Source organism: Chelonia mydas, chromosome 1, assembly GCF_015237465.2.
Source record: "Chelonia mydas isolate rCheMyd1 chromosome 1, rCheMyd1.pri.v2, whole genome shotgun sequence".
Lineage (NCBI taxonomy): Eukaryota > Metazoa > Chordata > Testudines > Cheloniidae > Chelonia > Chelonia mydas.
Genome location: NC_057849.1, coordinates 225,924,064 through 225,949,490, shown reverse-complemented (window position 1 = coordinate 225,949,490; position 25,427 = coordinate 225,924,064). Strand labels below are relative to the sequence as shown.

The following is a 25,427-nucleotide window of genomic DNA, read 5'->3' as shown; positions in this document are numbered from 1 at the left end:
GAGTGAGAGTCTCCATTCCCATAGGAGCAAAGTGAGCTGCTTCATTACTATTTATTATTCGTATGATGGTAGCACCTAGAAGCCCCAGTCCTGGCCAAGGACCCCATTGCGCTGTGTGCTGAACAAACACAGAACAACAAGACAGTCCGTGCCCCAAAGAGCTCACAGTCTAAGCTTCACTGGCATTGCCAGTAGCTGAAGGGCTCCCCATTGTTAACAAAATCAGAAGTGCTCAGCTGTGATTAGTGTAAGACTTTGGGCACACACTATCTGTATATATTTATGGTCTTTCAGACATTGTAAACTACCTACGAGGAGCTTTTCTGTGTGAATAGACTGATGAAACCACCTCTGTGTTCCTGTGCTCAGAAAATAAAATGTCTTTGTTTGGAAGAGATTTATCCCACTGGAAAGACAGCTTTTATTGTTTAGGAATCCTGTGCTCGCTGGGAGATTTTGAATGTTTCTTTGCAATTAAATTTCCTTCGAGACTGAAGGAAAAGAAAAGATTATTTTGGGGGGAATAAAGAGGATTGTTGAGATCATTTCCACCCCTCAGATAAACAGATATTCAAGTAAAATACAATATATTTGACATTTTGGCTGTGGATTTACAAAAACTTACTAATAATAACCCATCTGTGTTATGGACAAAGGAAAAATATTTTTGAAGGATCAAAACAGCTGACAACCAGTTTAATTATTTGTATTGTAATTTTGACAGAAACCGTAAGAGGTTATGGTCTTACACCTTTCAGCTCTTTCAGGTATCTTGAAGAACAGAGGGAGGCTGAGGGAAAAGATTCTGAATCAAGAGCAGATTTACTGGAATATTTACATTCCACTTTAATTAAAAAATGATCTGGCTATAGGTCATCCCATTGGGATTCTAAATCCAAGGAGCCAACGAGATAAAACCTAGACATTTTGCTGTGCACAGGGATTTTGTGTAAATAATATTGTCTGATCCTTTTTTAAGTAGTACCTTCCCCCCTAAAATACTCCTATTAAAATCAATGGTCCAGATTCTGCCATCCTTACTCATGTTAAGTAGCATCTTCCTCTGTAAGTAATCTTGCTTACTTCAATGGAGTAAAGGTGGCAGAATCCGGCCTTGAGGCATGAGGCAGGATAGTAGCTACGACAAAGCAAATCTGAGTTATTGCAATAGGGGAGACAGTTCAGTACAGCAAGACTCATTCTGATGCTCTGTTGGGGAGAGGAGGAGATTTGTCTCTTTTAAATGATTAATAAGCAAGTGACACACATCAGTTTTATTGAAAATGTTTTCTGACAACACACTCTAGGAAGTCTTTTACCCACAGAGAGTTAAAAGCTCGTAGACTTAAAGGCTAGAAGGGATCACCAGATCATCTAGTTTGACCTCCTATACTTCACAGGCCACCTACGCCACCCACACACTATACCACCTAACAGAAATGAGATCAAAGTAAATGATACTAGACTAGACTATTATGTGCCACAGGCAGAGAATAGGAGGGACCGAGGTGCATCATTGCCTGAGTGCCCCCCTCCACACACACACAATGGCAGGCAAATGATTGAGATGCACCCAGATAATCCTGGCAGGTGCCCCATTCCACACACTGTGGAGGAAGCTGAAAAACCCCCAAGGTCACTGCCAGTCAGACCTGGGAGAAAATTCCTTCCTGACCTCACATATGGTAATCAGTTAGACCCTGAGCATGTCAGCAAGAACCAGACAGCCAACCACCTGAGACAGAGAATGCTTGATGCTACTTCAAAGCCCTGACCCACCCCACCCAGTGTCCCATCTCCAACTGTGACCTGATGCTTCAGAGGAAGGAGACAAAAAAACCCTCCCAGAATTCAATGGTCAATGGCATCTAAAGCAGTGGAACCAGAAAAACCTTTCCAGGTCCCAGCTATAGCCAGGACTGGCCATTCAGCATTACTCCCTTAGGATTCTGAAGAGCTAAGCATGCTGAAGAATAGAGAAAAGAGAGTGGGCCAGCTAGTCACCTCCAAATAGCAATGAGGTGAGAGCTGGTTGTTCTCTGACAACACAGAAGGGGATGTATAAGGCTGTGGGGGGCCTCTGGGATTATTGGAGGGAATTGTATTTTTCTTATGTAGCCTGTTGTTTTTATGGTGAAACTTGTAACTTCTGTTAAAATCTCATAATTTGCTCACTTCAGAATATAAAGTTATTTGACAATCTTATAGCACATTTCAATCTGTTGTTTTAGATGAATATGGCCCTGTCTACACAGAGCAGCTATAACTGACACAGTGCAATAGAAAACCCAGTGGTCCACTACACTTGGCTCACACCATTGCTAAATGAAATGGGGCTGAACTCACGTTAGCAATGGCAAGAGATTTTTAGAAGATTTCAATAATGTAGGTAGGGCCTTACAGACAGGCTGGGTGCTTAAGTCTTATCCTTTTTCTAATGAATGTTCTTTCTGGGAGCTGAACAAGAATATTCTCCTCTTGATGTGCATGCGTAATTCCAATAAATGCTAAAAGAGATTAGCTAGCAGCCATGTTACCTCAGACTGAGCTGTCCTCAGATCTTGTAAGCAAATCAGGGTCAGACCTAGTCAGTGCTTGGATGGGAGACCTTCAGGCAATACCCAACTACTGTGGAAAATGTGTTAATGATTCAGCAGGTGACAGTTTTCCCTTTGAATCAGTTTTAAACAATGACTCAGCAGGCTATTAAGGGACACTTGGCAACAAGAAGTGCTGTCTTTTGCACGAAATAGAAAATCAAGGCCCTAGTCACTTGTGGTCACCATTAAGAATATCCTGGCACTTTCTTTTTCTTTTTTTGCAGCCTAATTAATTTCGGTGTCCTAACCAAATTTCATGTCCACCTAAGATCCATTTGTGGTTTAACTGGATAACTGTCCCCTCAGCCTGTTATAATCTGTTGTCCAATACATGGGTTCTCAACCCCAAGGTGGTCATGAATAGCTCCAGGGGGATCATGGCTACCCTCCCTTTTTATGGCTAGATGGGAGAGGGGTCCTGAATTTATTTCTGTGGTAAGGTGAGGTCACATTACAGAGAAGGTTGAGATCCATTGATCTTGTGCTGTTAAACAGTTGCTTCACTCCATTTCTAGTGGTGAGTGAGTTAATTCCTACATAGAATCACTTGCAATGTGCTTTAGGATCCTTTAGGATGAAAATCACAAATGTAATGTATGTTACTTAAGTCTTTTTTTCTTAAATTACTTTTGGACAAACCATCTATGACAATGGAAGATTCAATATATATGAACCATGCCCTCAAAAATAATTAGGTAAAATTTTGAGCAATGACACTTAATCCTCTTACTATTTGTACAGACATCGCACAGTGAGTACTAAAAACCTGCTCTTTACTCATCCAGCGGTACTCCTGAGTTCAAATTAAAAATTCAGAATAATAATCAATCCAAGAGTTTTCTTGCTGGAAATAGAATAATGTTCCAAATCTTTATACACTTGCCAAAAGAAGAATGGAGAAACTGTGTGTCTGCATGTGCATAACAAGTAAAGGATGTTAATTGTTATTCATTTTAAGAACTTCATTCCAAAAGATTCCATTAAATCCCTCACATAAAACCTCATTATGCATCTGCTTCCTCTCTTTTAGAGAAGTGCAAAATTCTATCAATCGTTGTGATCCCATTTTATTATATACAAAACGAACATGATTACTAACTTATACAGCAAAAAGAAAAGGAGTACTTGTGGCACCTTAGAGACTAACCAATTTATTTGAGCATAAGCTTTCGTGAGCTACAGCTCACTTCATCGGATGCATACTGTGGAAAGTACAGAAGATCTTTTTATACACACAAACCATGAAAAAATGGGTGTTTACCACTACAAAACACTCATTTTTTCATGGTTTGTGTGTATAAAAAGATCTTCTGTACTTTCCACAGTATGCATCCGATGAAGTGAGCTGTAGCTCACGAAAGCTTATGCTCAAATAAATTGGTTAGTCTCTAAGGTGCCACAAGTACTCCTTTTCTTTTTGCGAATACAGACTAACACGGCTGTTACTCTGAAACCTAACTTATACAGGAAATTGAACAGAATTAGAGGATATAACAACATAAGAGTAAATGAGTTTCTCATGGTTCCGTTTGCTACTCTCCAAAGGAACAAAAAATTATTAGCCACTTTTTGTAATGTTCCTATTTTGCTGAGGGTGTCTTGTAAATATTAGTATCTCATTTGGTATTAATTACATGATACCGATCCTATAAAATTTGTTTGGTATTACTGTGTGAATGCCTTTTCCGTCTTTGTGAAAATTCTATGTGAGTGAAGGGTTCCAAAGATCTGTTCTGAATTAGGTTTTCTTTAATGTACATTTTACTTTTACATTCCTGCAGTGACAACTGAGACACAATTTCCTATGGATTAAATGACTGTCTGAAAGAACCAATCATTCTTCATTACACTTGCATACAGTAAGTCTCTTTAAACATGCAGATACCACGATGATAAATGCTGTATAGAAAGAGATTAGATTAGATACAAGAAGAGATGGGAGAACATGTGGAAATGAAAAAACCCAAACCCATTTTTATTTTTGAAATTTAAGTCACAGAACCAAACCTTAAATAAAAGAAAAGTCTCTCATCCACCCCCCGACAACAAAATATAAGCTTAATCAAAATGTTTTGGGACTCATGTTCGCCAAGATAACGTGAAGAACCTTATATGCCATCACAAAGCGTCATCTTACTTTTTTTACTCGTGAGCTCAGCAGTGTTGTATAGTGAGTAGCAGCAGCAATAAGCAACATGGAAAATGTTGTAATGAACAAAGGGCAGGACTGAAACTGCAGGAGAAGTGTTAGAGGCTCAAAGAAGGGCTGGTGTGTGAGGAAGAAAATGAGGAGAGAGAAAAGATGTTAAAAAGCAAAAGCAAAGGGCAGAGAGTAGATGTGTGTGCCCGGAAGCAACTGGATATGTGCCAGATAGAGGCTTGAATGTAAAGAAAATGGCTTTGGAGTGAGAAGCAACTGAGGAGAGAAAAAACTGGAAGCTGACAGAATGAAAACAAAATTGCAGGGGGACAGGCTTTTCTGAAACAGAGAGACCATTCTGGAACGCAATGATGTGTGAGTGAAAGAGAGAGAGAAAGAGAGAGAGACACACCCACTGGCGAAGTGTCCTCTGTTCTTTACAAACTATTGTCACCTCACTCCTGACAAACTGACTACACCAAACACAGGTCTTACAGGATATTTATCCGTAAAGAGTAACATGTAAGAACAGCCATACTGGGTCAGACCAAAGGTCCATCTTGCCCAGTATCCTGTCTTCAGACAGTGGCCAATGCCAGGTGCCCCAGACGGAATGAACAGAGCAGGTAATCATCAAGTGATCCATCCCCGGACGCCCATTCCCAGCTTCTGGCAAACATAGGCTAGGGACACCATCTCTGCCCATCCTGGCTAATACCCATTGATGGACCTATCTTCCATGAATTTATCTAGTTCTTTTTTGAACCCTGTTATAGACTTGGCCTTCACAACATCCTCTGGCAAGGAGTTCCACAGGTTGACTGTGCATTATGTGAAAAAAAAATACTTCCTTTTGTTTGTTTTAAACCTGCTACCTATTAATTTCATTTGGTGACCCTTAGTTCTTGTGTTATGAGAAGGAGTAAATAACACTTCCTTATTTACTTTCTCCACACTGGTCATGATTTTATAGACCTCTATCATATCTCCCCTTAGCCGTCTCTTTTCCAAGCTGAAAAGTCCCAGTCTTATTAATCTCTCCTCATACGGAAGCCATTCCATACCCCTAATAATTTTTGTTGTCCTTTTCTGAACCTTTTCCAATTCCAGTATATCTTTTTTGAGATGGGGCAACCACATTTGCATGCCGTATTCAAGATGTGAGCGTACTATGGATTTATATAGAGGCAATATGGTATTTTCTGTCTTATTATCTATCCCTTTCTTAATGATTCCCAGCAGTCTTTTCACTTTTTTGACTGCTGCTGCACATTGAGTGGATGTTTTCAGAGAACTATCCACAATGACTCCAAGATCTTTCTTGAGTGATAACAGCTAATTTAGACCCCATCATTTTATATGTAGAACTGGGATTATGTTTTTCAATGTGCATTACTTTGCATTTATTGACATTGAATTTCACGTGCCATTTTGTTACCCAGTCACCCAGTTTTGAGAGATCCTTCTGTAGCTCTTTGCAGTCTGCCTGGGACTTAACTATCTTGAGTAGTTTTGTATCATCTGGAAATTTTGCCACCTCACTGTTTACCCCTTTTTCCAGATAGTTCTGAATAGACTGAATATGTTGAATAGACATTTATGAATATGTTGAATAGGACTGGGCCCAGTACAGACCCATGGAGGACACCACTATTTACCTCTTTCCATTCTGAAAACTGACCATTTATTCCTACCCTTTGTTTCCTATCTTTTAACCAGTTACCACTCCAGGAGAGGACATTCCCTCTTATCCTGTGGCTGCTTACTTTGCTTAAGAGCCTTTGGTGAAGGACCTTGTCAAAGGCTTTCTGAAAATCTAAATACACTGTATCCACTGGATCCCCCTTGTCCACATGCTTGCTGACCCCCTCAAAGAATTCTAGTAGATTGGTGAGGTATGATTTCCCTTTACAAAAACCATGTTGACTATTCCCCAACAAATTATGTTCATCTATGTGTCTGACAATTTTGTCCTTTACTATAGTTTCAACCAGTTTGTCCGGTGCTGAAATCAGGCTTACTGGTCTGTAATTGTCGGGGTCACCTCCGGAGCCCTTTTTAAAAATTGGCATCACATTAGCTATCCTCCAGTCATTTGGTACAGAAGCTGATTTAAATGATAGGTTACATACCACAGTTAGTAGTCCTGCAATTTCACATTTGAGTTCCCTCAGAACTCTTGTGTGAATACCATCTGGTCCTGGTGACTTATTACTGTTTAGTTTATCAATTTGTTCCAAAACCTCCTCTAATGACAAATCAATCTGGGACAGTTCCTCAGATTTGTCACCTAAAAAGAATGGCTCAGGTTTGGGAATCTCCCTCACATCCTCAACCGTGAAGACAAAGAATTCATTTAATTTCTCCGCAATGGCCTTATTTTCCAAAGACCATTGAGTGCTCCTTTAGGATCTCGATCGTCCAGTGACCCCACTGATTGTTTAGCAGGCTTCCTGCTTGTGATGTTCTTACTTTATTTATTTATTTATTTGCTATTACTTTTTGAGTCTTTGGCTAGCTGTTCTTCAAATTCTTTTTTGGTCTTCCTAATTATACAGGAACCTAGAGAAAGCTTGTAACTTGTCAAGACTCAATCATTGTGATATGTATGTGTGGGTAATATTTAAGGAATAATGTCTTTATATTGAAAGTCTGCTTTATGGACTTGGTTTTAACTGTGAAGCTGTAACAAGACTTTCTTGAGTGTGTCTGTAAAGAAATCAGTCACCGGGAGGGTAAGATGTCTCAGTGATGATCTACTTAAGCAAGAGGGACTTGACACACACCCCTCCCATGTCAGCTGGAAAGGTAATGCAAGATTCCACTGTCTCTACTCTTGCCACATCCCAGAACAGTTAATGGAAAATCATCAAGGACAATTGCAAATGATTGTAACCACTTGGAGATGAAAAGGAGCATTATAGCAGACAGGAGACCCTTCTGGCTATGAATAAAGACAAAAGACTGTCTCAGTGTAACAGAGTGTAGGGAAAGGCACTCTGTAGCCATTTGCTGAGGAAATCACTTAAGGAAAGGGGGTGGGCTTTCATGAACATTTGGATCCTAGTTCTTGTGAAAGCAGACAGCTCTGCAACAGACTGAACAGCGGGGAGGGGGGGAGGAGGAATGGGGGCAGGAAGGGAGGGCGGGAGCCTACTTTATTAGATAGGAAAGGTAACTATTCATAAGTGTAGACCTAGGTTCACATTTTATGATTTTGTTGTGTGTTGTAAGCAGTTGTTTCCATCATGTTCTCTCACTTCTAATTAAATCTTTATTCTTTCTTAAATAAACCTGCTTTCATTTTATTAAAGTGCTCACAAGTGCTGCATGGTTTACAGGAGGTGTGGTTTAAGGCAAAACTGATAAACTGGGGTACACTGCACCTTTGGGGGCAGAAGATCCGAAATTTCTGAGTCGCCAGTGGCAAGGGCTGGATATCTCAAGGGAACAATTCAAAGGGCCTCAGACTGGGATGCACCTATTGATAACCTGCCAGGCGAAGTTAGGGCTGACACAGCTTGAGTGTCAGAAAGATTGGTGATGCTAGGGAGCTGATACCCAGCTATCACAAGACTCTCTCTTGCTGTAGGCAGTGGGTAACAAGGTTCCTTACAGTCCTGGAGCCCAGCTGGGGGATTCAGGGGTGATATTGTCAACCCAAAGCAGCTATAAATCTAAGATTTAAATAAAAATCTTTGTCACAAGTTTAAGGTCACATACTTCGTTAGAAAAATGTATATTGTTGACTTAACTGAGAAAGCAAAGACCATTTTAGAATATCATGAATCTCTATTGAACAGTTCATTTTCAATCACTATGAATATTGTGAATGCATTTATATCTTTGCTTTGTTATGTTCTTTTTCCATTTTAAAGTTTCAGCCAAAACAGTCCAACCATTTCTGAAAATGGGATTAGGGAAAAATACATTGTTTTGCCAAGTTAACAAAAAATTCTTACAGCTGTTGTGTTGAGAAGTTCTAGCACCTCTATGCCTAGGACTAGGGATTTGAAATTTGTCAGGGATATGCCCTTTGTTGGTCCTGTGAATATCTGCCGAAGTTTGGCCACGTTATAAACTTTGGGGAAAAAAATCTCACTTTACAAACACGCTCAAGAGAGTCTTGTTACAGCTCCACAGTTAAAATCTCCAAAGATTCCTTCTATACTGAGCATGGTCCAGCCCAGGGCTGCAGGGGCTAAGCAGCACTTTCCCTGTGATAGATGTGCTTTGCAGAGCAGTGACCCAGTCTCTCCTGTTCTCTGAACGACCCCTTTTGCAAGGGCACAGGCAGCGTGGAAGAGGAAATGGCCTGACTGAATGCAGAAGACACAAGAGCCAGGGGATTGAAGGTGGGGAGGAGAGGAGGAGCAACTTCAGACAAAGAGCCTGGGGAGGGATGGAGACTGGGACTGGACGCTGTTGGGAGGGGGGAGGAGAAAGAGAGACTGGGAATGGCTTGGCAGGATGAGAGTGGGGAAGGAGCCTGAGATTGGATGAGGAGTGTAGTGAAGGAGACTGGGACTGGGAGCCAGGGAAGTGGAGCCTGGGACTAGGATGAGGAGTCAGGCGTGAAGAGGAGACAGGTCTAGGACAGGGACAAGTTATTAGGGACACGGCAGGAGGAGTCAAATTTAGATCGCAGTAGAAGCCAGACTCTCCTCCAGAGCCTGGAGTGGAAGCTAGGATTCCCAAGTCTCATCACTTCTCTGCTGACAGCAGACATCCATGAAGCTGGCATGGTGTACCTCTCATTCCCCTCTAGTGCTGTTACTTAGCAATAGAAGGTTGCCATCCTCTCTATCTGTTACTCCCATAGCTCAAGTGACAGGGGTCTGGGTTATTGATCAAAAGATTCCAACCCTGCTGATGACCATGTGAGCATCAATATGATGCCACGTGATAAAATTCCTGTTTTTTTCATTTGATTTTTTAAAAAAGACATTTACATCCAGTAAAACCACATTATAAAGATTACAAAATAAAGCACTCAAAAGTTCGGAAACACCAAAATTAAAATTACCTGACTGCATCCTGCCTTGCAGGAATATGGACTCCATTTTCAAGATAAGTCTTTTCCACCTCTGAATGCTATGATCCTGTATTTCTTTAGCTTTGGCTATTCTGTTTATCATGCACCCTTGTATCCTTTTGAATATTTTATTGGGGTTATATTTATCAAAGTGATTTTGAAGAAAGCATTCACCAGGATCCTCAGGCCCTGTCAAAGTTTTCATTCTATGATCTTGTCAAAGAACTCTGAGATGCATACATTCACATTATACTGCAAATACATATATCGAGCCAGATTTTAGTTGGTGTAAACTGGCCTAGCTCCATGGCATTCGAAGGAGCTATGGCAGATTTACACCAGTTAAGGATATGGATCATACCTTGCGCATGTGTTACAACCTTTTTTTCCCTTCAAAATATTATTGTTGTTTTTGAGTTTCAGATACAATAAAACAAATATCTACAAATGAGGGCATATAGCCAGAAAGGTCAAAACCACAAGCATACCAATGAGAAGGCATTTGATCAAGTTTAGTGGATGTTAGTAAGTAATACAATAAGCCAATATATTATTAAAAAGTGTTTTTATAACTCATTAAATGTTCACCAGCCTTTAGCATTATGAATACAATTCTTACTTTCTCTCCTTTAATATACTGGTTAGCATGTATGTGTGTCACTGCTCTCCACTGGTTAGAATCAGAATGGTATCAACTGTGTGAGTTATAGGCCTTGGTACTAACAGCTAATAAACATTCTTCTCTAACTTCGATATTAGAAGCGTCTGCATATAGAACAAGATGAATCTGAGTTCATCGAGTCTAAGGCCAAAAGGGATCACCTAGATCTTCTAGTCTGACTTGGTGCATAACACAAGCCATAGAACTTCCCCCAAATAATTCCTGTTTGAACTATTAAAGCGTATCTTTTAGAAAAACATCCAATCTTTATTTTAAAATTCCCCGCAATGCAGAACCTGTCACGATCTTTAATAAGTTGTGTCAATGGTTAATTACCCTCATGGTTAAAAATGTGCACTTCATTTCCAGTCTGAATTTGTTTAGCTTCAATTTCCAGTGTTAGATCTTGTTATATTTTTTTCTTTGCTACATTGGGAAGAGCCCATTTTCAAATTTCGATTCCCCAGGTAGGTACCTATAGACTATGAACAAGTCACCCCATAACCTTCTCTTTATTAAGCTAAATAGACTGAGATCTCTGAGTCTATTGCTATAAAGCAGGTTGGCTAGTTCTTTAATTATTCTCATGGATCCTCTCTGAACCCTCTCCAATTTATCAACTTCCTTCTTGAACTGCGGACACAGTATTCCAGCAGCAGTCCCACCAGTTCCAAGTACATAGGTCATAGCCTCCTTATTCTTAGTTGAGATCTGTTAACAGGTTCCCTTCTCTGCCCTTTGGACCACCACAAACAGGCGGGATGCTTACGAGTTTCTAAGCACCCATGTGTTATTTATTGGGTGACCTCCACCAATTCTCCAGTACAGCTTTGCGCAACAGCATGCAGTTGGAAGTAAATTCCCCCCTTAATCCACCCTCCAGGGAGGGAGAGGGTAAGATCTTACCATCCTGAGATCCTGTATCCCCCTAATTCCTGCTAGCCTCCCCACTTTTGCACTTCCTTCCTGTTCTTTATCTGTTCCCAGTTGATTGCTTTCATAAGGTCATCAGCATCCTGCCTAATTAAGCCACTGACCATCTATCCCTGCCCCCAATTAAATCCATTCTAGGGGGGTAATAGCTGGTAACACGGTGACCAGAATGCTGGGTCAGCTCTAGATTCCCAGCACTCTGTCAAACATCCAAGAATCACATTAGCCCTTTTGGCCACAGCATCACACTGGGAGCTCATGTTCAGCTGATTATCCACCATGACTCCTAAGTCTTTTTAAGAGTCACTGCTTCCCAGGATAGTCCCCCTTTCTGTAAGTATAGCCTGGATTCTTTGTTCCTAGATGCGTACAGTAAAGTAGAGAATCTGCTTGTGCCCTGCTTACCAAGAGATCCAGATTGCTCTCTATCAGTGACCTATCCTCTTCATTATTTACCACTCCCCTAATCTTTGTGTCATCTGCAAACTTGCTCAGCAATCACTTTATGTTTCCTTCTTGGTCATCAATAAAAATGATTAACAGCGTAGGGCTAAGAACTGATCCCGGATGGATCCCACATTCTCTTGATGATTTCCCAACTACAATTTACATATTTATATCTGTCAGCCAGGCAGTATTTAATTCATTTCATGTTAATTTTGTATTAGTCCAGTTTTTTAATTAAAATGTCATGCAACACCAAAGCAAATGCCTTACAGAAGTCTAAGTATATTACATCAACACTGTTACATTTGCCAACCAAATTTATAATCTTGTCCAAAAAAAAAAAAAAGATATCAAGCTAATTTGACAGGATCTATTTTCCATAAATCCATGTTGATTGGATTTTATTACCCTCCTGTAATTCTTTTATTGAGTCCCATATCAGCCACTTCATTATTTTACCTAGGAACAATATCAGTTCTATCCCCATACCAGTGAAGTTCTGAGTGGCCATAGTATGCAGCAAAAATACCAATGAGGAACTTATAGGTAGCTACAGGTTTAAACCCCTCATACTTTTGAAGGCTGAAATTTTCAGACATGCCTGGGAGAGATAGTTACCCAAATTCCAGTGAAATCCGTTGGAATTTGGGTACCTAACTCTCTTAGGCCCTTGACAATCCCAGCCAAAATGAATATGACCCTTAAAAAAATTGTATACATACTGAATTCCTGGCAAGAAAACAAACTCAATTCACTGAAGTACAGACATATGCCACAGAATTAATCTTTGGGATGAGGATTTCCAAGAGGACAAACATTTGGGCCTATAAATAATAAGATTAGTTCTAGGATTGATCAGGACAGACTCCTGGACAGCCTAAACCACAAATTCCTAGAGGGACAAATATTCTATATATGACGGAATTCCTAACTGCCTGGCTATACGGTACATGGCCATTTGTCCTGATGGAATTCAATATTTCTCGTTAGTGTGTCCATAAATCATGTACTATACAGCCAGACATATCCGTTAGGAATACAATTACTGATGAGAGGAACCCATACAATTTTTTGCAGGACAAAATTTAGGGGGATACCCTGTTTGGAATAAATTAATAAAATTAATTTCAAAACAAACCCTGGATGACAAATATGTGGGTTAAATCCCATTGCAAGGAAAACACGTAGACCATTCCAGAAAAATTTTCCAGTCAGTCAAATTCATAACAAGACCAAAAATTCATGCTGACACTTAACATTGCAGTTGTACAATTATGCTGGCCATTAAGCAGATTATGCCAGAAGAGCTCCAGATCAAAATAAATCAATATAATATAGATCTTGTCTGCACACACAAGGTTTCACAATTTTTTTTTTTTACATGGACTTTGGGTACATCTACATTGCAGGTGAGGGGGTGAATGGCAGCTTGTGTAGACGTTACCCATGATAGCTGTACTCTAGGTAGCTTGCTAAAAACAGAAGTGGGCAGTGGGTGAAACTTCCCCAGGGGGAGGCTAACTCCTTGTCCCACCTCTTCTGCCCACAGCCCCGCCCACACTTCACACCTGCTCTTCCCCAGGCCCCACTCTTGCCCACCGCTAACTCGCCACTCATCTCTTCACCCCCCACTGTGAGTTTCCCCCCTCTGCTCACCTCCTCCCTCACCCGGCTGCCGCTCACTCACCTGCTTCTCACCTCCCCTGCCAGACCTCACCACCCACCACGACCCTATTACAGCCACCTCTTGCCTATTATACCCACCACCCATGAGCGAAGACACCACACCGTGGGCTTCAGCACCTCTGCACTAGTGATCATGGACTCGGGGGGGGTCAGACTGGCTTGTACAGCCAGTGCTGAAGCCCATACCTCAATGTCTTCACTTTTATTTTTAGCGAGCTACCTACAGTACAGCTAGCAGGGCATGTCTACACAAGCTGCAGTGCAGACGAACCGTTAGTTCAACTAAGGCAAATCCCTGTGTCAACATATTTGAATAGGTTTACAGCTGGTTTATACTGAGTTAGCTTAACTTGAAATCTTGATCAATATGTCTCTAAGTCAATTTAAGTACGTACGTGCAGCTGTTTGTAACAGCTTAACTAAATATATTTAAACACTGATTTTAGTAAAACCGGTGCAACCTGTGTGTGTAGATGATAACTTAAAAAGGAAACACATATAGGAGGTAGGTGAGAGCTACTTCTTAGAAGGCACAGTTCAGTTTTTCATTGACAGATCTGAATTAGTCTTATTGAGCAAATCTTTGAAGGCATGAATGACAGGCGTATTGGAGTCTCTTGTTTATTAACCTAGTAGTGATCATTCATCCTTTAACTGTCTTAATTTATCCAGCTGGTTCTTCTTTTTCTCTGTCTTACTGATTTATAGTACAGGTGTACCGTATTCACTGGTTCCTACAATGATCCTTTTTCTTACACCCCTATAGAAAAGTAGTATTTCAGTATACCACCTTGTGTGAATCATCATAACCTATCAGACACTGCAAACCACCAGTTTTTATTGTCAGAATGTTTCCTTTAGAAATCCTAATGCATTAAAGAGGAAAAAAAGGTAATAAAAAGAAGAGAGTTTTGTAGTATGCTTGAATACCTTATCTGCATGTTCAAGTCATGCTCAGGGAGTGAGTTTTGTTGTCGAATTCCCAGCTGAAGATTTAGGCCATGCAATGGGAAACAGGTTGCTGATTCTGATCTGCTTTTACTTCTGCACCCGAGCTGCTAGTCTTCATTTTCTTTCATATCTGAACAGATAGAGAGGAAAATATCAAACAGAAAAGGTGAATCCTACAGCTCTAATACTGGAGAGGGGTGGTTCTAAGTATATACTTCCATGTATTAGTAATTATATATTTTATAAAACTGTATATTTTATTTTGGTCCAATGCTTGAGTCCAGATGCAAAAAAAAAAAAAAAAAGGCACCAGCACAAAAGATGTTCAAAATACAGAACTTTTATCTGGGTTAAATATTCATTTGCGTGAGTGCATTTCAATGAGTTGCAATAACGAGTCATTGGAATGAATGGGAATCAATGGGAGCTGCTGAGTTTAAGCATTCCTTTCTTAAAGTCTAAGGGTCTGTCTACACTTGCTATTTAAAGCGGAAAAAGTCCCTTTTTTACGCAAAAACCGTGGGAGCGTCTACACTTGTCAATGACTTTTTTGTGGTGAAACTCAGAAGTTTCATCACAAAAAGAAAACCACCTCCACGAAAGGCGAACCGCGTTTTCTGTTGATACTTTTGTGGTGATGTGCAAGTGAAGACATGTTCTTCCTGTTTACACAGCTTTTAGCCTCCGGAGGATATCTCACAGTGCCTAGGTGACCACTCTGGCCAGCAGCTCTGCTGCTCTGACGCTAGGTAAACAGACATTGACCCCTCCCCCTGTAGAGCCCCTGAAACTCCCCTTCCTGCTCACTTATCATCCAGCCAGGTGACAATGCCTGCTCCATGGAGCAAACAATCCCCTGCTTGGAGCAATGCTGAGCTAAGGGAGCTGATCAGTGTTTGGGGAGAGGAGGCTGTGCAGGGACCTAGGATGCCCTGCGATCATGCCCAACCCCTTCCCACAAGACCTATCGTCAAAATGGAGAGAGCTGCACTGTGGGATAGCAGCCCTAGAGCGCTGCTCTCATCGACAATGGAAATGCTGCAAATGTAAACACTCTCTGACACCTGTGAAAGTGAGTACACAAACAGCGCTTTTCTTTCACCGATTCACTATCACCAGTGAAACTGACCGTGCAAAAACTCTGCAAGTGTAGACATACCCTTAGCTGCTAGACTGTAAGCGCCTTGGGCAGGGACGATAGGTGAAATACTAAACGCTGGCCCCACTGAAGTCAATGGAAGTTTTGCTGTCAATTTTACCTTCTATCGCCTCTATGTTTTCACAGTGCTTGGCATGCCATCAGCAAATCAATCAGTAATCACACATCTATATATAGGGATTATTCACTTGCTGAGAGCAGGGGTAGAGGATGAGGTAATCTATTTATTTATTTCCCATTTTAAAAGAAATGCTATGTCATCACTATAACATGACCAATGAAGGAAACACCATCAGCTTGCAAATGCATTTATATTAAGTGTCCTTTGTTAGAAATATTTAGTGCTTAAAAATACCCTAACTATATTGACGGTGAACCACACCATCCAATTTGCATAATTAGAAATGGAGCAGGAGATTGTGTCTAGGGAGCTTCAGATGTATATTCCTCTAGAAAATTTTCCACGGGGTTCCTTCCCTTGGGATTTCTTTAACATCAAATTACCTGACACTTTGCACAATCTAGTGTTTTTCACAGGCAACATTTGCTTTTCAGAAATATTTTTATGAGCCCACAGATAAATCATCCCTGGGAAGAATGATTAAATAATCTCCAGAAAATGGGTTGCTCTCCATTCAAGACACAGAAATCTCCCCTATCCCCCAACCACACCTCCCTTCAAATTACAGCGGAATTTTAACAAGATACTCTCAGGAGCCCCTTCCAGCATATCACTGCAAAAGGCATCTCATTACCAATCCCCTCTGCTAACCAGTTCTACGCCAAAAGGGAGATGTTCTAATAAAAGGTGATTAAAATGGTGTTTAGCTGCAAGCCAAGGCACAGTGCTCTACTGCTGCATGTTAATGGATCCACACGGGGTGACCTAAAGGCACTAGTCAAGGACTTATATTTCGACAGGTTGGAAACAATTTAATTATTGTACATGTGTTACAAACACTGTAATTTTCCATGTGCACAACAACAGAGCACATTGAGTTTGTCTTTAAAACTAAATAATGAGATAAAGGCCAGTCTCCGGTGGAAAAAAATTAGTACAGTCACTTTCAAAACACTCAGAGAAAGCGACACAGACAGGATAGCAGTACCAAAAAGAAGAGAGGGGAGGATGGGGAATTTATATGAACATTCTACAAGGACTAGCAGCAGAAATAGAAGAGAAAATGATTCGGAGAGACAGAAATCCTAACCCCATTGAAGTCAATGGCAAAACTCCAATTGATTTTGATGGGGCCAGAATTTCACGTAGAGACGTTAGTAGCAATCCAATGCCTTGTCCCCATAAGCTGTACCAGGCAGTTTTGTTCTTTACCTTAATCATCATAAAAATATGCTTAATCCTGGAATTCTATTTCTCTTGTCCTTCCCACCTTCTGGCATATTGAAGGGACTTTGCTGAAAGGGTTACCCTGCACACTGAAGTTCTACTCAGTAGCTGTAACATACACGTACTATCGGATACTAACTGGAGATGAGTGAACATCTACAGATATACAACCAAATTTTCAGAAGTGTTCTAAGGCCCCAGTCTAACAGAGTAATTTTAAGATCACATTAAACCCAATGGAGCTACCCAAGTGCTTAAAGTTAAGCACTTAATTAAATACTTTGCTGGGTTGAAGCCTAAATTTGGAGGCCCAAATTGACACCCTTGGGTCTGATTTCCAGAGATTCTGAGCACCCGCTTCTCCAAAAGGCACGTCTGCTTATCCCAGGCAGACCCAGGATGTGCAGAGTTGTATGAAAATGTGTGAAATGTGTAAAAACAAAACAAATATGGTATCAAAATATTTTGAACTTAGACATAGGTTCAGGTTTTATTTGAGGGTACTTAGTCTTCAAAATATGGCTGAATATACATATAATATAGCAAAATAAACCTAATGGGACATTCAATATCTCTGCTTTTAAATGCGGAGGCCAATAGTCTTAGGGCTAACTGTGGTTAATGACTTCTACAAACTCAAACTGTTATAACAACTGGACTTATCTAATCAGAGAGCATGAGCAATATGGCATATTTATGGAAGTTAACCAGAAAAGACTAAGCAAGAAAAGGAGGGGACTGTTTCACAGGTTTAAATTTGAACCTGATTCTGCAGTCTAAGGAGCATTTACCTCTCACTGAAATAAGTGGGAGTGTTGCATGCAGCAAGACTGCAGGAATGGGTTTTGTGATGCTCATTGAAGCTTTTTCAGAGAATATAAGAATTAGTCACTTAGGGCATGGCTACACTTGCAGATGTAGAGCGCTTTGAGTTAAACCTGCCTTCGGAGAGCGCAGTAGGGAAATCGCGGCAGTCTGTCCACACTGTCAGCTGCAAGCTCACTGGTGTGGCCACATTTGCGGCACTTTCAGCGGCATTGGGAGCAGTGCATTATGGGCAGCTATCCCACAGAGCACCTCTTCCCATTCTGGCGCTGTGGCTTGTGGGAAGAGGGCAGGGGGTGCGGAGCATTCTGGGTCCTGTCCCAATGCCCCATGATGCATCACTTCGCATCCCAGCAATCTCTGTGCTTCCATCCACAATTGGCGCCATCTTTCAATGTTTTTTGTATTGCGTGCTCTGTCTTCCCTTTCGGTCTGCGGGAATGGAGCCCGAACTGCTGAGGAGTATGCTGACTAGTCTCGCCAGCACGTCTCGTTTGGCAGTCGAGTTACTCCTTATGATCCAAAGTGACAGTGAGGGCTCCGACGATGATATTGACACGAGTAACGCATATGACATGAGTTTGCTTGTGGCATTCACGGACATGCTCACCGCCGTGGAATGCCGCTTTTGGGCTCAGGAAACAAGCACTGAGTGGTGGGATCACACCGTCATGCAAGTCTGGGACAACGAGCAGTGGCTGCAGAACTTTCGGATGAGAAAAGCCACTTTCATGGGACTGTGTGAGGAGCTCGTCCCCACCCTGAGGCACAAGGACATGAGATTGAGAGCTGCCCTGACGGTGGAGAAGCGGGTGGCTGTTGCAGTCTGGACGCTGGCAACTCCAGACAGCTACCGATCAGTCACTAGCCAGTTTGGCGTGGGAAAGTCAACCATTGGAATCGTGTTGATAAAAGTTTGCAGGGCCATTAATTGCATCCTTCTCAGAAGAACCATGACTCTGGGTAATGTGCATGACATCGTGGATGGCTTTGCACAAATGGGTTTCCCTAACTGCGGAGGGGCAATAGATACCACACACATTCCAATTCTGGCACCAGCCCACCTAGCCTCCGAGTACGTTAATCAGAAGGGGTATTTCTCTATGGTTCTCCAGGCACTTGTGGATCACCGTGGGCATTTCATTGACATTAACGCAGGCTGGCCCAGAAAGGTGCATGACACACTCATCTTTCGGAACACTGGCCTGTTCAGGAAGCTGCAAGCCGGGACTTTTTCCCCAGACCAGAAGATCACCGTAGGGGAAGTCGAAATGCCCATTGTGATCCTTGGAGACCCTGCTTACCCGTTAATGCTGTGGCTCCTGAAACCCTACACAGGGAGACTTGACAGCAGCAAGGAGCAGTTCAACAACAGGCTGAGTTGGTGCAGAATGACTGTGGAGTGTGCTTTTGGCTGTTTAAAGGGCTGCTGGCGCTCTCTGTATGCGAAGCTGGACCTGGCTGATGACAGCATCCCCGCGGTTAAATCCGCGTGCTGTACCCTCCATAACATTTGTGAAGGGAAGGGTGAATGATTCTCTCAGGCATGGAACTCGGCGGTTCAACACCTGGAGGGTGAATTTGAACAGACAGAGAACAGGGCTATTAGAGGGGTCCAGCACGGGGCTGCAAGGATTAGGGATGCCTTGAGGGAGCATACTGGTGGCTTTCAGCCTCAAATATGTCTGGTGCCCTGCACAGGAGTGAAGTGCAGTGGTTCCAATGTTAGTAGGAATCTGTCTGCACTACGCTGACTTGCAGTGCCTGTTGCTTTCCTGGGCTAAGGTATCTTTTACTTTATGCAATAATAAAGAATGTTTTCAAAGCCAAAAACTCCATTTATTGAAAAGAAACACAACTGTTTGGGAAACAGAAAGGGCAAGGGGGGTGGGGAGGGGAACGGTACAATCACAGATTTGCGTATGTCCTGTTATCATACTCAGCCTTCCTGTCTGGAGCGCTGTGCAATGAGTGCTGCACTTCCAGATGGCTATAGTGCATGGTGATGGGGGTTGTGTGCAGTGGGTAAGGGTTGTAGTTTTCAGGGCTGGGTGGTGAAGCTACAGGTGTTGGAGGCAGCTGGTGGTGGTAAGAACCTGGATGTTGGGGAAAGTGGGTTGGAGGTGACATGGGGGCACAAGGGAAAGAGTTTTGGGACAAGGGCTGGGGGGGGGGGGGGGCGCGTGGTAGTGCTCTGCCTGCATGGCTATGAGCGCCTGGATAGAGTCCGCTTGGTGCTCCATTATGCTTAGCAGCTGATCCGTGCTTTGCTGCTGGAGCACTGCGCTTTTGTGCTAGCACTCCTCATTCTGCTGGAGGACCCTCCTTTCACTGTCCCGCCACTCCTGCGCTTTTTGATTTTCATTACTTGAATGCTGCATTACTTCATGCAACATGTCTTCCTTGCTTCCACATGGCCTCTTTCTGATTCTTTGGGGTCTTTCAGCTGGTGATAACATGGATGGCGGAGATCTCAAGATTGCATCTGTAAAGGCAAAATGCAACACTTAACAGAGGCAACATTGTTCACACCAGTCAGAGCAATGATTCCCCCATACTTAAGGGCAAGCACAGTCTACACAATAGCATAATTTGCCCGTCCCATAGCGAGTGCACATAACCCACGGGAGCCCCAAAATGGTGAGTAAGCACAGGGTCAAGCATGACTGTTTCATGGCTGTACTGTCCTCTGGGTTTCTGCACCTTGGGGAGAGCCAACAGCAGCAGGGGGCCCCTATACTGAACACTGTCCCCACATTTTCCACAGGAGTTCATCCTGGAAGATATCTCACTGCTGAGGGTGACCTGGGAAGCAAGGGAGGGTCTTCTACTGCTATGTGGCTTCTGCCCTGGCCTATATGCAGCTTGCCTGTGTGCAGCAACGTGGGCCCCACCACCCACGGCACAGTGGCATGGACAAGTTAGCCTTACTGGGACAAGGACCACAGTGGCTCTCCCGAGAAATCTGTGCAAGCGCATTGCCCAAGTTCTGGGTGAGACCTTTGAAGAGATCACTGAGGCCGATTACCACGATGTGAGAGCACATCAACACCCTATTCCGCATCTAGGCATGCATGCAGCCCTAACCCTCCTCACCTCAAGAGCCAGCACCAAATAACTTCCTTCCCAAAATAAAAGCCGCTTACCAGGAACCTCCTCTGGTGTTTGTCCTTCCCCAAGCACTGGCTGCCACGACTGGCTACCTTCCTCCTGGCTTGAGAGCAGCTCCTGGCTGCATTCATCTAGGGATTCCGGGGTGTCTTCCTCCACCTCAGCACCCTCGCTCCTGCTTTGCTGCTGTTCCTCTTCCTGCCTTTGCCTTGTTGAACTGGGCTCTGAAGTGTCCATGGTGGTATTCGGAGTGGAGGTGGGGTCACCCCCAAGTATCACGTCCAGCTCTCTGTAGAAATGGCAGGTCATAGGGGCAGCACCGAAGCAGCGGTTTGCCTCACAGGCTTTACGGTAGGCATTCCGCAGCTCCTTCACTTTAATCCTGCACTGCAGTGCGTCCTGGTCATGGCCCCTTTCCATCATGTCCCTTGATATCTGCCCAAAGGTATCGAGCGCAGCTGGGACTGGACAGCTTCCTCCCCCCAAACACTGATGAGGTCCAGCACCTCACCACTGCTCTATACTGGGGATCGCCTGGCGCGTGAAGACATGGGAAGATTTGCTGAGAGCACTCCATGCCTGGCTGAGCAAACAGGAAGGGGATTTTCAAAATTCCCAGAGAATTTAAAGGGTGGATCTGACGGTTGGTCACCTGAGGGCAGGGCAGTAGAGTTCAAAGTGATGACCAGAGTGGCTAGAACAGGCATTGTGGGACACTTTTGGAGGCCGATCAGAGAATACTAACAGATCAGGGCGTCCACACTGGTGCTGCGGCACTCCAGCGGGGGTGCACCAAACGTTATTCCACTCGCCAAGATGGAGTACCAGGAGCGCTCTAGCCGCTGAGTCAGAGCGCTCTACGTGCCTTTCCAGTGTGGACGGGTAGTGAGCTAGTGCGCCTGGGGCTCCTTTAATTCGCTCTAACTCGCAAGTGTAGCCAAGTCCTAAAGGTGAAATCCTTGCCCCATTGAAGTCAAGAGGTTTAGGATTTTATCCTACATTTCTTTTCTGCTACACGAAAGGCAAGACCTTCAGCAGGACTGGTCCTAGACCAAATGGTGCCCCAGGCAAAGAGTGTCGTGAGCGCCCTCCCCTCTCCATTTGTTAAACTTTTGAATACTTTATTTTTTATTGCATTTGTAGCCCATATCACAACTTTGATGCAAGATTTGCATGCATGATTTATCCCTGTCAGATAAGACAATAAATTTGCACACTAGGATCTGTAAATCTGTATTTATTCATGCCATATATAAGCAAATAAAAATGGTTTCCTTTAGACTTATAGAAACTTTTTACTTTTAAGAATAACTGAAATGTCACTAACAACAAAAACAGCACCCCAAGCCTGGCACCCCAGAGTCACCTGCCCCTAAACCCAGCCCTGACCTTCAGATGGCATAAGATGGTGTAACGCCTGACTACAGCAAAGAGTCTGGCCCAGATTTTGTAATCTTGAACCTAATTCAACAGACATTAAGTGAAAATATACAACCTCATTTTAATGAAATCATTACTACATGATTAACTACATTATTTGATTGAGGGAGTCAGGTAAGCATCCAAATTATACCTATGTGAATCAGGGTATTCTATATAACTAAATTCTAAAATACTATGCAATTCATTAGAACTAGTAAATTATTTAAAAATTTTGGGCCTGATCTTGCAAACCTTACTCATAAGACTAAATTACTGGACTGCTTATCTTCCCCATTCCTCCACCCCCTTCAGTTCCAGAAAGTACACTGTGTGCAACAGTAATGTGCATTTATTATAATTAACCCTTTAAGATAATAAAAACTAATCAGTTCATCAAGAGTTATGGATCCAAAAAATTGGAAAAAAGAACTAATTTTGATTGACTCTTGCTAGTTAGTGTCTGTTATATTTGGAATAATTGTTATTAAGGGACTGGACCATAATTAGAAAAACAATAACTTTTATTAGGAGGGATTAATTAAAACTACAGGAGCAGAAGAAACCAGTTCAGATAAGTTTTCACAGAACTCCACCCACACAGTTCTCTAGAAAGAATATTAACTTATATACATTACATCAGCAGAACAAATCACCATTGGTTGATCATTGATCCTGAGGGCAGAACATTGTTGCTTAGCAACTTCTCAGAGCTGACTTTTACAATTAACCCTTTTGGGAATATCACATACAGCAACATCTGATTAAAAAGAAAAAAGATAGGCCACAAAAACAAAAGTACACAACCCTTCCCCTCACCTCAGAAAATAGGAAGATACAATTATATTCCTAGCTATCATCCACACAGAGAGAAATTAACTGGAGTAGCAATTCTGCAATAGCTCCCCAAGTGGATGTTCGATTTTGTCTGATTTACCTTAATCCGTTTTGGAAGTAGATTAAGCCAAACTGAAAAAAATTCTCTCTGATTCCAGAATAAGAGTGTCCACATGGGGATCTATTCCAAAATAGTTATTGTGCTTTAAAGTCATGCCCTCCCTTAATCCAAATTAATTTTCAAATGAAGACAAGCCCCTAGTTCATCTGGGTTCCTGTGCAGTACACCTGCCCAAGACAGCATGAGTGATCTTTCTCAAGCACTTTAAATTGGGCTAATTTCTGCAGTACTTGGAGGTGTGGGTGTACACGGATTGTGGGGTCAGGGTGAAAATGGGTTAAAGTTCACAGAGAAAGGCTATATTGTGAATGTAGAACCCACTCTTACAGGTGGTGTGAAGCTGAACGGCCACAAGAGCAGCCCAGAGAGTTACAGTCCCTTCCCTGGTTACTGTCCTCTTGCTTCACAGGGGAAGTAATCTGCTTCTGGGCTATACCAGCAGCAGATTAATTCTTCTCTTCTATGCCAGCTCAGCTCTGCTGGGGCCAGGGCCAAGGCCAAGGCCAATGCTCCACCTATTTGTGCACCTTCCCATTTGTCTGTGACTCACAATGTGGGTAGTCCTTCCAGGGGAACAAGGGGTGCAAGGCAACCCTTTACTCCCCTAAGTGGTGTTTTAAGGCAGGTCACAATCCTGCCCTAATTTTGAGTTATGTCCAATTTTCCAATCCCTAAATTCTTATATAAAAATACAGGTTCAAGCTGTTCTTCTCCTTGAGCAGCACCTGCAGATTTTGACCGAAAGGTTCTTTCCACATAAAGTGTGTAGGTGGGAGCAATCTTGGAAATGTTTGGATACATTTGGAGTTCTGATTCACTTCTCTTAAAGTTTTGCATTAACATGAACTGAATTATTCATCAGTTTCCACCCTTCCCCCTTTCAAATACCAAAAAAAAAAAAAAAAAAAAAGTGAGAGCAAAAACCAGACGGCTGCTCTTTTATAATAAAAAGAAATAACTTCCTCTTAGTGTATTTGCAATATTGCCAATTAAGAACTATAAAAAACAAATGTTCACATAAAATAAAGTAAAACTTACATATTGAGATGTTAGTATGCTGTACTCTGCATATGGATTCTGAAACAAAACGGGAATGACATCTCTAAAGAACAGCTTGCTTGTTTTTTGAGCAATCAAGAAAAACTACACTGTTCTTTGCCATTCAAAATTCAGTGAGACACAAGGTCGGTGAGGTAATATCTTTATTAGACCAACTTTTGTTGATGGAAGGGATAAGCTTTCAGACTTAAACAGAGCTCTTCTTCTAAGGTTTGTTGATAAAGATAATTGTTTTGGTGTAATATATGTAGACTTCTGTAAGACATTTAATTATAGCATCATGCAGCAGCAAGTCAAAGAGTTAGAATGATATTAAACTAACATGGGACACATTAAATGGATCCAAAACTGGCTAACTGATAGGTCTCAAAAAGTAACTGTCAAGGGAATTGTCACTGAGTGGTTCTGTTTCCTGTGGGGTCCCACAGGGATCGGTTCTTGACCCTTTATCATCTTTATCAATTTATCATCTTTATCAATGACCTGTAAGAAAACATTAAATCACAACTGATAAAGTTTGCAGATGACACAAAAACTGACCGAGTAGTAAATAACAAAGAGGACAGGTCACTGATTAAGAGGGATCTAAATCACTTGGTAAACTGGGCACCAGCAAACAATAGGCATTTTTATATGGCTCAGTGTAAATGTAGACCTCTGGAAACAAAGAATCCAGGCCATACTATTTCAGTGACTCTGAAAAAGATTTGGGGGTTGTGATGGATAATCAGCTGAACATGAGATCAGTGTGATACTCTGGCCAAATAAGCTCATGTGATCCTGGGATGCATAAAAAGGTAATTTTTTATTTAATTTAATTTTAATTTAAAACAAAATGATCACAATTATGGCATTGAGGCTATTAACGCTATACTAAACTTGTCTTTTAATTAACATAAAGCCGTCCTGTGGTTACATTTCAGTCTTAAAATATGTAGAATATAGTTAAGTTACTTCAAAATAGCTTACTTCTTACCTCAGAACAGCTGTTATATTAGTTTCTTTCTGGGAGGGAGTTGGGGGCAGGAAGAGGGTGGGGCAGAGTGTTGGGGTGCAGGAGAGGGTGAGGGGTGTGGGCTCTGGGAGGGAGTTTGG

General features: G+C 42.1%; 1 protein-coding gene across 1 annotated transcript in view; it reads right to left on the bottom strand.

Moving 5' to 3' along the window:
• SHISAL1 (shisa like 1) overlaps positions 1-25,427 on the bottom strand; it is a 283,823-nt gene that overhangs the window by 151,341 nt on the left and 107,055 nt on the right. The window contains exon 2 of the mRNA XM_043537934.1: positions 14,433-14,583. The gene's annotated coding sequence lies outside the window, so the exon portion shown is untranslated. The remainder of the gene's footprint in view (positions 1-14,432; positions 14,584-25,427) is intronic.